Raw genomic sequence first — 6,814 nt, forward strand, 5'->3', positions numbered from 1 at the left:
TGCAGTTAAAAAGCTTTTATAAGGATCGAGCTCGGCTGTCCACCGCAAGGCATCCTACTGCCAGTCCCAGCCCCTATGCCTTGGGGTGCCTCCTGATGCTCTTCACTAAGTATCCCATGGTCCCGAAGCATTTCCTTTGAAAAAATTAAGTGTCTAAACTACAGGTGGTGCAGCTTGCTTAACAGCCGGGATAATCCGCTCACTAGCAGACACTGCTACTAGGCACAAAGTATTTCCTGGGCTAGATGCAGTTAAAATTTTGTAATTAGATACTCTCGTTGGATGCTGAGAAAGCATTCCATAGAGTCTCCTGGCACGCCATATATGATTCTCTTAAAAAGCTTGGGGTAGGGGTCTAGGGGACCCTTTTATAGCCAAAATCACGGCCCTGTATCGCAATACGTCACCTAGGCTGAAGATAAATGGAATTGTAGCACCCTGAGGGCTCGGTTGCTACAGACGTATTGCACCTCACCCAGAGGTGTGATATCTCACTCTCAGGTAAGGATGGAGTGTGGATCAGGACCCGACACCTGCATGCATTACACCACATTGCCGTGGGGCAGGGCGACCAATATGCCCCTGAGATGGGCACGACAGTCCCTGTCCCTGGCTGGAGTGGGGGGAGGGAACACTGAGGAAGGGGAACCCTGTAGTGCAGGAGCAGGGAGGAAGCAGTTCCTGGGTGCATTGAGAAGGGAGTATAAAAGGTGGGCACCATCTTAGTTCAGTGCAGAGAAGTCTGAGCAGAAGTGGCAGGGAGCAGGGGCTCTGCATGAGCTCTGCTCCGGAGGCGGGCCTAGTAACAGAGGCCCAGGCCTCGAAGAGGGAGAAGGAAGGAAGAGGAGCGGAGAAGGCTCCAGGAACGAGGAATGAAGGGATCCCAGGGGTGCGGACGGGCGAGTCGCCACCGAACGCCCGAATCCACCTGCGTGGAGGGGTCAGGCCAAAGGGGGAGACCGGTCCCCGAACTAGTGGAGGCAGGAAACGACCCTCAGCTAGAAACCGGAGGCTCTGACATTTTATGTGGCGCAGCCCCTCGCTACACCCGCTAGGAAGGCACCACATAGGGTCAGGGAAACTGGCGCCAAGTTTACCAAGAGGAGGCCCGAGGCAGCCGGACAGAAGTGTTGGTAAGAAAGGCCAGACAAAGGACACACAAAGGGGGTCCTGTGAAGTGCTCCAAAGTTATCTGGGAGTTGTCTGAGCCCCTCACCTGGTGAGCACAGTACGACGTGGGCAGCCGTTACCTGCAGACGTGGTCTGGATAATAAGAACTGTGAGTAAAGGCCCTGAACTGCATCACTGACTCCGTGTCGTTACTGCTGCTGCCCTGCACCATCACCCCCATCCTCCGCATACACTGCCCTGAGGCTATACTCCTCCCGTGGGGAGTTATGCTACGCTCTGCTGCACCCACAACACCAGCCTCAGTGGTCTGCCCTGTAGCGGCGGTTCACTCTGACCGCAATCCACGGGTGGCGTAGTCGGACATTTAAACATGAAAATCACATAAATAGTTCCGCCACTGGTTTGACCGCCCTGAGCCACGGAACTGGGTCGCCGCCACGAAGACTACAACCACCAGCATCCACCAAAAAGGGTCCGGCTCCGGGTGTCCCAAGGCCCAGGGGGTGCTTCAGAACATTTTCATCACCTTTCACAATCACCAATGGGACAAGGCAGTGATGTCCTCTGTCCCCTCTCTTATACATCCTAGTGACGGAGCACCTGCTCTCATCAATTCGCCATAACCCCAATATTAGGTGGATTGAGGTGGGAGGCACCGAGTACAAGTGCTCTCTATTTGCTGATGATGTCCTAGTATATATCACTCAATCACATATATCCATCCATGCTGTTATGGCTGAAATAGATCACTTTGTTACATGGTAAAATTTTAAAATCAATGCAGCGAAGTCTGAGGCCCTCGATGTCTCCCTCCCCAAATCCATATAGGATTCCATCCAGTCCAACTTTCCCTTTGCCTGGCCCTCACAGGGTATCAAATACTTAGGAATTCCTATTCATAGAGACCTCTCCCATCTATGTTATCTTAATTTTGGGCCCTTTATTGAACAACTCCATACAGACCACGGTTGGCAAGTTAGAACTGTAAGATTCACTACGTGAACCACTGGTGTTTTGTGGAAAAGCACATGTACACTGCATTCCAAATTATTATACAAAAAGTGTTTAGGAGTGATAAGGGAAGAATTTGTTTGTTTGTCAGTTAAACTCATTGATGGTGATGTGTGTCAGGGCTCTTTATATCACTGTAAGCAATTGCAGACACCTGTGCTAATTAGTTTGGCAGGTGTGTCCAATGAAAGGCAAGACTACTTAAGAAGGCTCTCTCACATTATTAAGCAGCCTACATTTTCTGCCAAAATGGGAAAGAAAAAGGATGTGTCGGCTGCTGAGAAGCAACAAATTGTGGAGTGTTTAGGTCAAGGCATGACTACAATCAACATTGTGCGATAATCAGGATGAAGTGTCTTGGCAATCAAGAAATATGTAGCTGATTCACAGTACACACGTGTGCGTGCTGATAAGGGCAAATTGAGGACTCTTTCCTACAGGCAATTACGTCAGGTTGAAAGAGCAGCGGCAAAAAAGCCTTGTCATAGCAGCAGACAAGTTTTTGAAGCTGCTTGTGCCTCCAACGTCCCCCGAACAACAAGATGCAGGGTCCTTCAGAGGTTTGCAGCTGTGCATGCGCCATCCTGTCGACCTCCTCTATCCACTTCACACAAGCAGAAACGGCTCCAGTGGGCCAAACATTACATGAAGACTGATTTCAAAACTGTTTTGTTCACGGATGAGTGCCGTGCAGCGCTCGATGGTCCAGATGGATGGAGTGGAGGATGGCTGGTTGATGGACACCCCACGCAAACACGGCTACAGCGCCAACAAGGAGGAGGTGGAGTAATGTTTTGGGCTGAAATCATGGGGAGAGAGATTGTCGGCCCCTTTAGGATCCCTGAAGGCGCTAAAGATGAACTCCATAATGTATGTGGATTTTCTCAAACAGCACTTCCTGCCATGGTTCAAGAAGAAGAACCGTGTATTTCACAGCAAGATCATTTTTCTGCATGATAATGCACCATCTCATGCTGCACATAAAACATCTGCATCTCTGGCTGATATGGGCATAAAAGGGGACAAACTTATGGTGTGACCCCCATGCTCCCCTGACCTCTACCCCATTCAGAACCTTTGGAGCATCATTAAAAGAAGTGTCTATGATGGCGGGAGGCAGTTCACATCTAAGCAACAGCTCTGGGAGGGTATTCTGTCCTCATGCAAAACAATTGAAGCAGAAACCATCCAAAACCTGACAAATTCAATGGACGAGAGAGTTCAGAAGCTCCTTTCGAACAAGGGGTCCTATGTGAAAATGTAACATCACCTAGAATAAAGTTTTGAGTTGAAAACTGTTTGATTTCAGTTTCTAACAACCTGCTAATGCTTATAATTTCAAAAATGACCATTTTTTTGGTCTTTATTAAAATGAAAAGGTTGATCGAAAAGTTTGGGGGATCTAAGAGTGTGGCAACCCAGTAGTCATGATTACTTCGAATTCTGACAATATGAGGGTCATGCTGCAGGTAGTGCAGCAAGAAAGCACTTATGTGCCTTGCGCATCTCGGAGCCCCAAAATTATTTTCCGGGCTAGATGCAGCTAAAAATTATTTTTAATTTTAAATCTGGTGAAGCTTTAGTATATATGGCCTAATAGGATCAGTGCTGCACACTGCTACAAAGCCCAAATTATTTTCCAGTCAAGATACAGATAAACATGATTAGTAATTTGAAAGCTTAAAACGGTTGGTAGGGTGATTTTAACCAATCATCAAGCTTTTACTCTCCCCAGGATGACACAGGGGTAGAAAAGTCGTTTCGGATCCATGATTTGTTCATCTTTATGAACGTGAGTCTGTCTACATTATCAGTGGAGAGCCGCGTGCGCTTATCTGTCAGCACACCACCAGCAGCGCTGAACACACGTTCAGACAGAACGCTGGCTGCAGGGCATGACAAGATCTCCAAGGCGTAAGTGGCTAGCTCCGGCCATTTATCCAGATTGGAAGCCCAAAAAGAGCAAGGGTCCAGTGACACAGTCGTGGCTTCAATGTTTACTTGGAGATACTCCTGTACCATCGTCTCTAGGCGTTGACTATGTGTCAGACTTCTTGTCTCCTGTGGCCTTGCAAAGGGTGGGCTAAAAAAGTGGTGAAATGATTCCGCAAAATTGATGTTACCAGCAGATACTGTGGTTCTGTTACGGTTTGAGTGCTGAACACTTGACGGTCCCACGGTTGGCAAGTTGGAACTGTGAGATTCACTACGTGCACCACTGGTATTTTGTGGAAAAGCACATGTAAGATTCTGCAACAGTCTCTGCTGATACTCCTGCATGCGTGCATCCCTTTCTATGGCAGGAATAATTTCTGCAAATTTACTTTTGTACCGGGGATCTAACAGTGTGGCAACCCAGTAGTCAGGATTATTTCTAATTCTCACAATTCGAGGGTCATGTTGCAGGTAGTGCAGCAAGAAGGCACTCATGTATGTTGCGCATCCAGGAGCACCAAGTCCCTGTTGTGTTGGTGGCGAGGTAACAATCATGCTTCCTTCCTCTGTCCTCTCCCCCCAACCTCGCACAACAGAAATGTGATCAAGGTCTCCCTCATCTGATGAGTCTTCCATCAGTTCGTCCTCCACTTCTTCCTGGGCTCCTGCACCTTCCTCACTAGTTTGGCTGCTACCATGCGCCCTGGTAAAACCATCTCCCCCACCCTCACATGCCTGCCGCCTTGGTGCTGCCGACCGTCTGGACCTTGCAGATGTTAGCCCTTCCGCATACAACTCCTCCTCCTCTACTTCCTCCACCTCCTCTTGTGCCACCACCTGACTCCGAATTCTGTTTAACATGTGCTCCAGCATGTAAATCACCGGAATAGTCATGCTGATAATGGCATCGTCAGCACTAAACATCTTCGTCGCCATTTCAAAACTGTGCAGAAGGGTGCATAGGTCCCTGATCTGAGACCACTCCTCCAGCGTGATTTGCCCCACCTCTGAATCTCGTTGGCCCAGGCTATACGTGAGAACGTATTGCACCAGGGCTTGTCGGTGCTGCCACAGTCGCTGCAACATGTGCAGAGTTGAATTCCACCGGGTAGGCACATCGCATTTTAGCCGGTGAAGTGGCAGGCCCAACGACTTCTGTAGAGATGTAAGTCGCTGAGCTGCCGGATGCGAACGGCGGAAGTGAGCACACAGCGACCATGCCATCTGCAGAAGGCCATCTAGTCTGGGATAGTGGGCTAAAAATTGCTGGACAACCAGGTTCAACACGTGAGCCATACAAGGCACGTGTGTGACATTGCCCCGGCGAAGGGTCGCACCCAGGTTTGCAGCATTGTCGCACACGGCCTTCCCTGGTTTCAGGTCCAGTGGAGACAACCATTCATGAAATTGGTTCTCCAGAGCTGACCACAACTCCTCAGCTGTGTGACTCACATTTCCCAGACATTTCAATGTAAAAACCGCCTGATGACGTTGAGCCCTACTGCCAGCATAGTAAGGAGGTGTGCAGGATCCCTTCTGCGCAGTTAGAAAGCTTGTGGCATGACCAGACAGGCTTTGGGTGCAGGTGGAAGACCGAGAGGAGGTTGAGGAGGCAGAAGCAGTGGAGGAACTTTGACATAAAGAGGATTGACGCACAACTCGTGGGGACGGCAAGACTTGGACAGCAGCCCCTTGTCCTGCTGTCACCATAGTTACCCAGTGCCCAGTCAGCGACATGTAACGCCCCTGTCCATGCCTACTCGTCCAAGTGTCTGTGGTGAAATGCACCCTGTCACACACAGAGTTTCTCAAAGAAGCGGTGATGTTGTGTGCGACATGCTGGTGGAGCGCAGGCACACCTTTCTTTGAGAAGTAGTGCCGACTGGGCATCTGGTACTGGGGCACTGCGACGGACATAAGGTCTCGAAAATCCTCTGTGTCCACCAGGCGGAAAGGCAGCATTTCTGTAGCCAAGAGCTTGCAGATGGTGAAATTCAACCTCTTAGCTTTCTCATGGCTAGGAGGAAATGGTCTTTTACTTGTCCACATCTGAGGGACCGAGGGCTGGCTATTGTGCTTAGACGGGGTTGATAAGGGTGTCCCCGGCAAACTGCCGGTCTGTGAGGAAGATGCAGGCGGACATGTTAGGTTGCCTTGATCCAAAGGTGGTGCTATCGATGTCGGACAGCGCTCAACACCAGCTGGTGTTACCACCTCCAAAGAAAATGATGACCTGCCAATCACGCTGGCTGTTGCGGGTAAAGAGGTGGCAGGTCTGCGCCCCAAAACAGGTGTGACTGCTGTCCCCCCAGTCACAGAGGATGAAGAGGCCGCGGATGCACAAGATATGGCAGACGGTGATTGGCCCGGCCGGCTAGGCCGCATTGTAGCACACTGAGCTTCCCACTGCAACTTATGCTTCATGTCCATGTGCCGGTTCATGCATGAAGTACTCAAACTATGTATTTTTTGGCCTCTACTTAGCTTTTGCTGACAAATGTTACAGATAACACGAGTTGGGTCATCTTTATCGATCTGAAAAAATGCCCAGGCTATGCAAGGCTTAGCACCCATGCGACCTGAAGAGCCACCACGACTTGTGGTGAGAGGCAGAGTTGTGTTTGGGGATGCAGTTGTTGACGTGCTTCCAGTACTACGTCTCTGTCCAGGAAGGCGCAACCTGACCTCGTCGTCACTAGCATCTTCCTCCACCTCCTCTGCTGACCTCATCTCTTGG

The sequence above is a fragment of the Phyllobates terribilis genome, unplaced genomic scaffold (genome assembly GCF_046119375.1).
Source record: "Phyllobates terribilis strain yellow unplaced genomic scaffold, ASM4611937v1 Scaffold_2__4_contigs__length_985480577, whole genome shotgun sequence".
NCBI lineage: Eukaryota > Metazoa > Chordata > Amphibia > Anura > Dendrobatidae > Phyllobates > Phyllobates terribilis.